Here is an 11,517-nt window from a genome sequence, read left to right as displayed (position 1 = left end):
GAGGTTGCTGTGAGCGTGATGCCATGGCACTCTACCCAGGGGGATAGCTTGAGGCTCCGTCTCAAAAAAAAAAAAAAAAAAGAAAAAGAAAAATGAAAAGCACTACAATCATGTCTATTTTACAAATGAGGACTATAAGGCTTTGGACTTTCATGTCATGGACCCAAGGTTTCTCTTTCATCAAGTACAATGTTGAGAAATTCACCCTTCTTCTGCTTTATTTCAAACCCAACATTCCTCATATTAGCACCAGGAGCCTAGCACCATGCTTGGTGCTCAGTAAACTTTCCTCTCCCACTGTCTGGATAGCCACCTTGTATTGTCCCTTGAAGGGGACTAGGTTCTTGTTGTCCAGGGCTACCTTATTCTTCTCTCCCAATGGCCACCAGTACCATATTACACAAAGTGGATGCTAAAGAGCTATTTGTGGATCACTTAAATAAGGGTTCTATGATCTCATTTGAATTACCTTCCGTGTTTTCCTTGAGAAAGGCAATGTTTCACATTTCTCCAGCCAGTGATTCTAGGACATGTTGGTTGTACACAGATGAGCCTGAAGCACTGGCCAGCTTCTAGAGTCCTAGAGTCTAGTTCCCTAGTTTTTCCCATTAGCCAAAGATTTCAGTCTCCAAAAATAAACTTTCTATAATGTTTCCTCCTAAATACCTTTTTAGAGTGGATTAGGAATCTGAGATTAAGTTGTCATAGGGAAGTGAACAAATACTACATTTGAGTTCTTTTTTTTGCAGTTTTTGACCAGGGCTGGGCTTTAACCCACTACCTTCAGCATTTGGGGTCAGCGCCCTACTCCTTTGAGCCACAGGGGCTGCCCTACATTTGGATTCTTTGTGTCTGGAGAAAGATAAAGGCCAATACTGAAGTGAAAAAGAGGTATGCTTAGATTAGAGAGACTTTGCTTCCTTCACAATTCCAGGGGGTAATGCTTCCTTACTCTGCCTCTTTTCACTCCCCTGACATAAATAGTTGTGAACCTTTTTTGTTTCATGATTAGCTTTCATGATCTGGAGGAAATTACTGGCCCTCTCCTCAAGAAAATGCATGCCCCCACACACACATAGCACACCAGTCTGCACACTGCGGCAAGTGTTATACGGACCTTTCCAAGACGACGTGGCTCTTTCTCCACCCCACTCCCCACTCTCAGATTAATAACTTTAAGAGTTCTGGAGAATTGGTATGGTTGGTAAGATACCTTCCCCAGGGAAAGATGAGATGACAACCCTTGTGGGACATCTTTTGTTATGTAGAAAGCAAGCATAGTATTTGTTTCTTAAGAACTAGAGTCCTTAGGAAGTGCTTCACATCAACAGTCTTCAGGGTGAATATCTTCATTTAAAAGGAGCCACAGTAACACCAGATTTGGGGCCATGGACAATATGCTAATATCCTTCCACAGCATTTAAACAAAAGGGGAAGAAAAGATAACAAAAAGAGAGAGAGATGGCATATCAATTATTGTAATTAAACCTCAAAATCTAACTATTTAAAAAGAAGTTTCCTCAGGTGGTACCCGTGACTCAAAAGGTAGGGCACCAGCCCCATATGCCAGAGGTGGCAGGTTCAAACCCAGCCCCGGCCAAAAAATCCTGAAAATAAAAAAAAAAAAAAAAAAGAAGTTTCCTCTGCATACATGGATGAGCAACATAGGATGAAAGCAGAAACTTAAGTTAGCTGTTACTAAGGGCCCAGCATCATTTTACATGCTTTAATGAACCTAAAGGAACTTAATATCTTTTCTTCCATGAAAACTACAAGAAAGAGAAAAGAGTTTCTTATTCTTATATGGATAGAATCCAGAGTGGGGTAAGGATTTAAAATATTTCATTGAAATGACTGAAGAGAACTTGTATTCCGTTATTGTTATGGTGCTTTCCTGGGTACATTTTCAAGTCTCCAGAGATTTAAAGTGGCCACTCCGTAGGAGAATGCAAAGATTCCCAACTCCCCCCCCCACCCCCCCCACCCCCACCCCCACCCCACCCCCGTGGCAGCAAGTGGGTTAATTTGTGCAAAACCCAGACCCCTCCAAGGGAATCTTCTGAAGCATAATGTGTTGCTTATTCCCATTGTTCTCTAGGAAAACTCTTGTTTTCCACCTCAGTTGGTATGTTGCAAACACTTTATCCCAGAGACACTGGGGGCTGTGAGGAATGGAATGCCGTCCCTGAGCCAGATGTTTGTAAACCTTAGCTCTGAAATGTGGCACAATACCACAAACCGTCAAGTTGTATAAAAACTAAAGCAAAGACAAAAACAGAATGTAATATTTACCAGATGAGATTTGTGTGTGTGTGTAATCTTGTTGGAATTTTGGGAGGATCCAACTCTCATACATTTCAAAATGGGTCTGTGTCCCACCCCATGTAACTCCCCACCCCTCACCCCCAGGCTCTCCCTCTGGCACAGGGAAGGAGAGAGTATGTGAGGAAAGCTTTGTCCTAATAAACAATGAGTTTGATGTAGCCCTAGGCAGTTAGCTATACATTGAAGGCTGTACAAGGCATTTTTGGCCTGATCTCAGAGGGACAGTCCTGAAAATATTATTTCTGGAATAATTTTCAGAATCAGTGCTAAACAATAGGATTTTGTGTGTGTTGGCAGTTTTTACTCTGCATGAGTGGTTAGACAGTTATATAAGTTCTATATTCATGAGCCTGTCCAAAATTTTAGCACATATAAAACAAAACTAGAGTCAAACAAGAATTTCCAGACATGTGGGAGAAAACGTTTTCTTGATATGACTATTGACACGATTTCACTTTGTGTGTAGTCTGAAGCCGACCTGCCTAAGAAACCAATAGGAGATACTTGCTAAGAAAAAAAAAAAAGAAAATTTTAAGATGAATCAAAATGGCAAAAGAGAAGAGAATTCTTAATGCATTTGAAACATGCATTCTGGAGAAACACTGGCTTATTGGGAGTTGTATTTTTGAAGGGGTAGAATAGCCTCCAGTTTGAAGGGTTACATCACAAGCTCGAGTAGTCTTGCTATTTAGGGAGGAAGTGAGAAATTTGTTTCAGTGGCTTCAGTGTGACAGGCACACTGTAGAAGGTGGGTCTAGCCTACCAGTTTTTTAGCATACTACACCTTGGTTCAAACAGGGGTAGGTTCATAACCCAGGGAGCTAAGCCAAAGATTAGATGATGACTAATTCAGTTCTCTCTTTTCTCTTGAAAATCTGAATGAAGAGGCCCAACACCTGGGATCCCACCATGTCAAATCCCTGAACTAAAAGGTTACATTCTGATGAGAATGAAGTGGTCTTTTTCAGCCAGTTGCGAGCTGAGAGATTAACAGAGGAAGGCAATTTGCCCAGAGAAGTGGGAACTTTGATCAGTTGCATGGAGAGAAGAACATTAGATGGCGAGTACCCAGAAAAAGAAACATGGTAAGTGTAAATGCCTCACAGATGGGTGGTTTTCCATTTCCAGTCCCCGTAAGGCGCTACCATAATCGCTCCCTTTTGTTTGAGCTAGCTTATATGGATCCTTCTTATATAGATACCAACCTCCAAAAACACTTTGATGGTAATAGAAAGTCCAGCACCATAAAACCCAACACTAGAAAAAGTTGCCAACTGTTTCACTTACTCCAGTTTAAAAAATTTACTGTTTAAATTGGAACTTAACAGATACAGGGATTTTAAATTTTTGTTGTTGTTGTTTATTTGATTTGTTTTTCCCAAAGGCTCTCACACCCTCGGGCAACACCAGGGTACAGCAAATCCGGGGTAAGAAATGGGTTTGCTGGGGAAAGCATCGCAATCCTGCTTGCCATAAAAGCTGTATTTAATAATTGCATATCGAATGGAATTTATGGCAGCACACAAGATAGGTGAGAGTAGAGTGGGTTTTCAAATAAAACTGCTAATAGCTACATTCCAAGTCTACCATAGATGGTTGATTTCAATTCTTTTTAATCCAGCTGTGTTGCAGTAAGTGCAACTGGAAGTGTTAATAGCAAATTAAATGAAATAGATACTGTACATGTGCATTATGGGAACCATAAACTCTGTAACCTTAGCAGAAGATTCTAGAGGAGGTAAAAAAGATCTCCATGGTGTGCTAGCAGATAATTTGAAAGAAACTACCTTACTTTCAAGTCCCACTTTGACTAATAGAGGCTCTGATGACAAAAGATCATGCGGTTACTTTGGGAGGTCAAGATTCTAGTCTCAAATTGCAATTAAAATGGATTTCTGCATCCACTGTCAACCCCTCCCATGCTTTACCTAGCTGCCTTCCCTCCTCAACCCAGTTCCTAGATTTGTTGCTTCTGTTGGTCCTCCCAAACACTGAGCTGAGAAGTAAGCCTTCTTGCAAATTAGCAGACACATTAATGAGGAATACTGTTAGTTGGCACCTACTATGTCTGGGCACCTTGCTAAGCCCTTCATACAACTTATCTAAGAGTCACAGCAACACTAGGTAATGAACCCGTTTCTGATGTCTCTTTTACAGCTGAGGAAAATGATGCTCCCAGAGGTCAGGTTACTTGCCCAGAGTCACACAGCTCTCAGTGATTTGCCTGGGACTTTTCCCCAGCTCTGACTGTACCACCCACGTTGTAAACAGCTAAGCTCTTCAGATTACAAAGTTCTGTGCTTCAGTCTTGAAAAGACCCAATCCCAAGGTCACTCCATATATTAGATATTTTCCTATAAATGACTAGAAAACTAGATCCGAAGGCTAGTTCAGAAAAGACTGGTTCTCCCTTTAAGCAGTATGATTTTTCATATACTCATTGGCATGAAATGTTAGAAATTATTTTTATTTCTAGAAAAAAAGTCACTCCTTATTGTATTATCTATGGCAGCACAATAAATGTTTTGTAAGTTTAACTTCAAAAATTTAAGATTTTTTTTTTGAGACAGAGCCTCAAGCTGTCCCCCTGGGTAGAGTGCTGTGGCATTACAGCTCACAGCAACCTCCAACTCCTGGGCTCAAGTGAGTCTTCTGCCTCCACCTCCCAAGTAGCTGGGACGACAGGCGCCCACTACAACGCCCGGCAAATTTTTTGGTTGCAGCCGTCATTGTTTGGCGGGTCCGGGCTGGGGATTCGAACCCGCCACCTTAGGTGTACGTGGCTGGCGCCTTAGCCGGTTGAGCTATAGGCACTGAGCCAAGATTATTTAAGTTTATATAAGTTAATATACGTCCATACGTTTAGACCTCATAGTCTGAGACAGTGTTTACTATCATTTCAAGCAACCTAGAACAGGCCTACCTCTTCTGTAATTCTTTGTGGTACATGGACTTGGAGAGAAGGAAACACTTCTACACTGCTAGTGGGATTCTCTTTTTGGAGAGAAGTATGGAGAGTCCTTAAAGATCAAAAAGTAGACCTTCCATTCGATCCTACAATCCCATTACTAGATATCTACCCAGAAGAACAAAAATCATCTTACCACAAAGACATTTACACCAGAATGTTTGTTGCTGCTCAATTAATAATTGCCTGGTCATGGAAACAACCTGAATGCCCATCAATTCATGAATGGATCAACAAATTGTGGTATATGTATACCATGGAATACTTACTATTCAGCCATGAAAAAAGATGGAGACTTTCTATCTTTTTACATTTACCTAGATGGAGTTGAAATACATTCATCTTAGTAAAGTATCGTGAGAATGGAAAAGTAAATATCCAATGTACTCCATACTAATATGAAATCAATATAAACAATTGCATGCTTATATGAACATAAAACACAAATATTGTAAGGGGGCAGGGGGAGGAGGGAGAGGGAAGGAGGTGGGCAATTGGCAGAAGGAGGGAGGGGATGAGATGGGATCTCACCTAAGGTGCACATTGTGAGGGTGTATAACACGCCCCCTGGGTAAGGGGCTCTCTCTACAGATGGAACTTTACCCTGGAAGTGAGAACAATGTAACCTAAAAATTTGTACCCTCATATTAATTTGAAATAAAAAAAATTCTTTGTGGTAACAAGGCTCACAAATAACACAACAAGAGTTGTCCTCAATGAATGCCAATTTCTTTAGATCTACTTGTTCTGTTTCAAAATTCATTAGCAGAGATAGTTGCTCTCATTTAGAATAAATGGAGGCTATTTCTGGAGATCCATTCTCCAGGAAAACAAAAAGTTCAAAGTTCTCATTTCCCGGTTTGCATTTCACTTTTAACCATAGACAACATTTTTATCTTAAATGTAGTATCAGGATAAAATGTAATGTATACAGTGCGTTACAGTTTTCCCTGAAGTGATAAGGTCGGGGGCAGTGGTCAAGTAGGGGGGGGAGGTGGGTTGCTGTTTCCCCTCTGGCTGTTCCCCAGTGAGACATAAGGTCTTGCATACCCTGTCCTGACTTTCCAAATTGAACACTGTTAGTTTTGCTGCTGTGCTGCTATAGAAATGAAAGTCACAATTATGCAAACAAATATTTGCTTAATGTAACAAATTGTTCTATTTTGGCTCCTTTCGCTGTGCCGTATGATTTTTTTTTTCTTTGAAAATAAGCTAACGTTGGAAATAAAGGAAATGTAATAATTACCACGGGAAATAGAGTTTGAAGATGGCAAAGGAGCTAAAATAGCAGTTGCGGAAAAGGGAATCGAAATCATTTGATGTTACCAACTGCACTATTAATGGGGCTCCGAGGAGAGGAAGGAGTGAGTGAGTTCCCAGAGCTATTAAGATTCCATCAGCCTGGTTCTTGCTTTCAGCAATCCTTTGTATACCTTTGATGGTTGGCATGGATTCAAAGCATAGAGGGCGCTTCGCTTGCAAATTCTCCCTACCTATGCAAGGAAGGATGGGGAGAAATGAATACGATGCCTAGAGATGGAAGCCACAACACACCAGCGAGCAAGTGCCCACAGCCAATCCTTTTAGAAGCTTCCCCACACGTACTTAATCCCTTTGATCTCTTCTCTTCCCACCTCTTTTTTCTTTTTCTCAGTTTCTTACTTTCTTTCTTTTTTAAAGAGAAAACTTCATCTGATCTGGCAGAAAACAACAACCCTCCAAAGTAGGCGTTTTGTGTTCTAATGACAAATGTCATCCTAGGGCAGCCCGAGGGGCCTGGATGTACACACAGACAGAGTTATCTGGTTATAACTGGGACAATGCCTGGTAAGAGGAGAGCTTGGGAAAGGTCTTCCATCAATGGTTGGGTGCATTTTCTCTTCTGCCGAGAATCTGAGTCAGCATGGGGGATCCTCTCATTGCCCACTACAAAGGCTTGGGAGGATTAGTTAAGATTGCAGACCCTGCCCTTATCAGAGTGGTCAGAATACAGGTAATGTTAGACCTTTTTTTTTTTTTTTTTGTCTTACCAAATAGGAAACCTTGTTCCAAAGAAGGCAATGGGAAACCCTTTGTGATTTCCAGGCTTGGATTGAGTTTAAGTCGCCTCTCTGAATTCATAGTATGTTCCAGCTTGGGCCACCTTATTCTCTAGGCTGCCCTGTGTTCAGGTAGAATTGGGGCAGCAGGTTGTAGGAGGGAGTGAAGGAAGATTTCAGGTTCTAGTTAAGACTGTTGGGAAGGAAACTTTTGCTCTTTATTTTGCTTTCTTTTTTATTTGGTCCACCATTACTTCAACAGCTTTGGAAATGGCCCACAAAAATGGGGTTTGCTTGTCTATCTTTAAGAGATCAGGATGGCCAACAAAGTGGTTACATTTGGAGCACCATAAATGCTACCATATTTTATTCCAAGGGAAAAAAAACAGACAATGAATTAATATGTATGCCATCACTTTTTTAAAAAAAACAAAAAGTATATGTGCGTGTGTCTAAAAAAATTCTGGGTGGAGATAGACCAAAATGTTAATGAACGTTACTTGGAATGGGGGATTTGGGTGGTATTAGAATTTTTTCTCATTGTTCATCTGTATTTTCCCTTTTTTCCCTAGAATGCCTAGCTTTACTTGCATATTTTTATGTCAAATTAGAAGCTAACAATATAAGATACCAAAGGAGAGGTGCAAACAAAAGCAAGGATTCCAAAGTCAGAAAGATCTAGCTTGGGCCCTGGCCCTGTTTGTTTCTGGCTGAGAAATCTGGGAATCTGAGAAACCCCTCACCATTCTCACCCTCAGGCTCCCTCCTAGAAACAGGGATAATAAATAATGCTCACTCCACAGGGTAGTTGTGAGGATTTAATAATTCAACATCCATAGCACTGCTTTGTGGAAGAACGTACCTTCTGTGGGTTGGAGTTGTGTTTGCTAATATTTGGCCTCCTTCTGTGCTGGGAGAGCTGAGTCCTGCCTTAAGAATTTTTTGAGGCTGAAGGGGTGGAGGCCACGTGCTTCTCCACAAGAAAGCCCGCCATCCTCCACAGCCCTGCCAGATCCCCTCAGCTTCCACCTGGCACTTCGCTCATCCTGGGGGGAGGTGGTATGTGTGTGTAGAGTTACTTCTGGACGTCTATTCAGAGAAAAATGGGAAATGTGTAGAAACTGCGCCAAGATAAAAATTGTGGCTGCCTGGGAGGCTACCAAACAGCAAGGACAACTACAACCAAAAACTAGCCGGGCGTTGTGGCGGGCAGTTGTAGTCCCAGCTACTTGGGAGGCTGAGGCAAGAGAATAGCTTAAGCCCAAGAGTTTTAGGTTGCTGTGAGCTGTGATGCCACCGCACTCTACTGAGGGTGACAGCTTGAGGCTCTGTCTCAAAAAAAAAAAAAATTGTAGTTGCAAAGGACATAAGACAACTTGAAATTTTAAAGGAACTTAAAGGTACAGCTCCAACCACATATTATGTATGAGACAAGCCACATAATCTCAGCTGCCTCATCCAGAAGAGGGAAATAATCACAGGGGCCCACTCACTGAGATAGTTGTCACAGGCATAAGAGAGAATTACCTGTGCAGCCCTTAACAGAGTGCCTGGCACGGAGCAAGTGTGCAATGCATGTCAGCAACTGCTCCCTGCTAATGACACAGCCAGTGCTGGTCGGTAGTCCCCACCACGTTACAAGCCATTCAGTAATAATAAGACTAATCATAATGTGGCTCCACTAATAAGTGGATGGCAGGGGGAGGTAGCCTCCAATGTGCTGCACTCTGTTGATGCTAACTTTCTCATCTTCTTAGTATTTGAAATGCAGCAGGCTTGATCTTCCAAATGGTTTCAGGGTTTCATTATTCTCTACCCAAGAGTATTTTCTTTGCCTGAATCAAGAGAGGAGGAGAAAGATTAGAGAGTGAATGGCTAATGCAGCAATGAATAAATAAGGCTGTAATCTGAACACTTCCCACACAGTACTGCAGGCCCGGCAACTCATTTTACCGCCTTGCTCTGACTGCTAAATCAGGGGCCCTGTTGTTCCTTGGAAATTCACTGGGCACAGTGAGACAGCATGGAGCATGACAAAAAGGCCCCCACTGAAGCCTCCAGACCTGTTTGGATCCTGGCCCATCTACCCTTTAGTGCTGTGATCCTGAGCAAGCACCCTTACTTATCTCACTCAACTGTTAGAAGAACGAGCAATGATGTATTTAAAGAGTCTACCATAACAGCTACATCTAGTAGGCACTTTATATATTTTTATTAATATTACTCTTATTGACAAATGGAATTAAGAACAAAAGAAGTGAGAGTCCTTCTCTATCCTATGCTGGACAAACAGCCCATACTGTTAGGCTGTGTTCTGAGAACACTAATAAGATGTATCTAATACATTAGAGGTGGGTTCTGGAAAACACCAAGGAAGTGAGAGCAGCCAGTGCTGGCTGATGTCATGCTTGACCAACATGAGGATACCCAATCAGACAGTGAGAGGACAAGATACATCTGGACAAAGAACAATGACAAATGTAAAAACAGCAACTGATATTGTTAATCACTAATTATATGACAGACTCTGTTCTAAATTGCATCCAGTAAATTTAACACTCGACAATAATTATTTGAAGCATACTATGATCCCAGAGAAGGAAACTGGGCCACAGGAAGGTTAAATGACTTATTCAAAGTCATATATTTGGGACTTGGAATTCAATGCTGGGCCATCCAGCTCTTGTACCCAGGCTCTGCCCTGCTGTGTTTCACCAACTTCCTGTATTGGATGGAGCCATCATGGGGAAGAGAAATTAAGCATGCTCCATTACTGAGGGCATCAACGTAAGGCCTGGACCAGAAACTTCAAGGAGAGCTATTTCATACCAGTATAAGAGAGGTTAACAGTCAACAGTGATTCAAAGATTGGCTTCTGCAGGACTCAGTGAGTCTTCTCTCACCAGAAGTTTTTAAGTACAGTAGAACCTCCATAGTTGACCACCTCCCTACATAGTCCCCACCTCCTTAAGTTGACTAATTTTCATAGGTCAGACATGCACTACATGTACCCAATGTACAGTAGGCCTAGTTCTTTATTGTGATCACCACCATATGTTGACTGGTTTGTTACAGTCAACTTATAGAGGTTCTACTGTAGCTGTTACCTGACTATCTCAATGGAACAGTTCTGCAGAGATTCTAGTACCTGGAAAAGGGTTACATGATAGAAACTCTAAGTCCCCTTACAACATTGAGATTCTCCTGTCCCTAGCCCCTGAACATGGACACTGTTCAATAAGAATTTGAATAACTGAATACCTGAATGAATTCAATGATTCCATGAACAAATCAGATTAGACTTACCTAATATGTGCAGAGCAATGATGACCTTTTCTTTCAGAAACCTACAATGCTTAGTGACTTTAGATATGTCAAGCAACAATAAAGGTTATTCTTAGATTGTAATTTTATATTAAACTGTTTTCTTTACTATAATTGGATTTAAAATCTTGCCTATAAGAGATAATGGCATACCTGGTATAAAGCAGGATTAAATGATACGGTATTCAATGATGGAGTCAATAGAAATATGATTCAGTTCCAGGTAAATATTCTAGATGCTGCCAAGACGTCCTGGGTCAGAGATCCACCCTGAACTATTCATTCACTTATATATCAAGCATTGATATTTTTATTTAGCTTAATGCTTAGTGTGCGCCAAGTCCTGTGCAAAGAATAATGAGAATGACACTTCCCTCAAGGGGGGGCATTTGTCACATAAAGTTATAGATAAACCTATGGTGGAAGAAGCCTGGGTGATCCCCCAGGGCCTGGAAAGCTGGAGGAGAACTCCAAGCCAAAGAAACTGGATGTTCAAAGATCTCAAACTAAGTACAGGGCCAGGCACACAAGAGCCATTTGATAGCTCGTTCACTGAATACAGCTGATCTGTGAGCTACATCACATAGACCAGTGATTCTCAAAACGTGGTCCCTGGACCAACAGCCTCAGCACCATCTGGGAACTTGATAGAAATGCAAATTCCCAGGCTGACACAGGAACTTTGGGGGAGTGAGGCCCAGTGCTCTGTGATTCTGATGCAGGCTCGGAACCCAAGCAGAATTCAGCCAGTAAATATACCATCCCCCAAATGAGAAGATGGGTTAACAGTGGTAGAGGATAACTTCTCAGCAAAGGCAAGGCTCTTCTGTCCACAGACTGGGCACAATGTTCTCCTCATTT

This window comes from Otolemur garnettii, unplaced genomic scaffold, assembly GCF_000181295.1.
Source record: "Otolemur garnettii isolate 467f Iridium unplaced genomic scaffold, OtoGar3 scaffold00003, whole genome shotgun sequence".
NCBI classification, from domain to species: domain Eukaryota; kingdom Metazoa; phylum Chordata; class Mammalia; order Primates; family Galagidae; genus Otolemur; species Otolemur garnettii.
Note: the sequence above shows the minus strand (reverse complement) of the source record.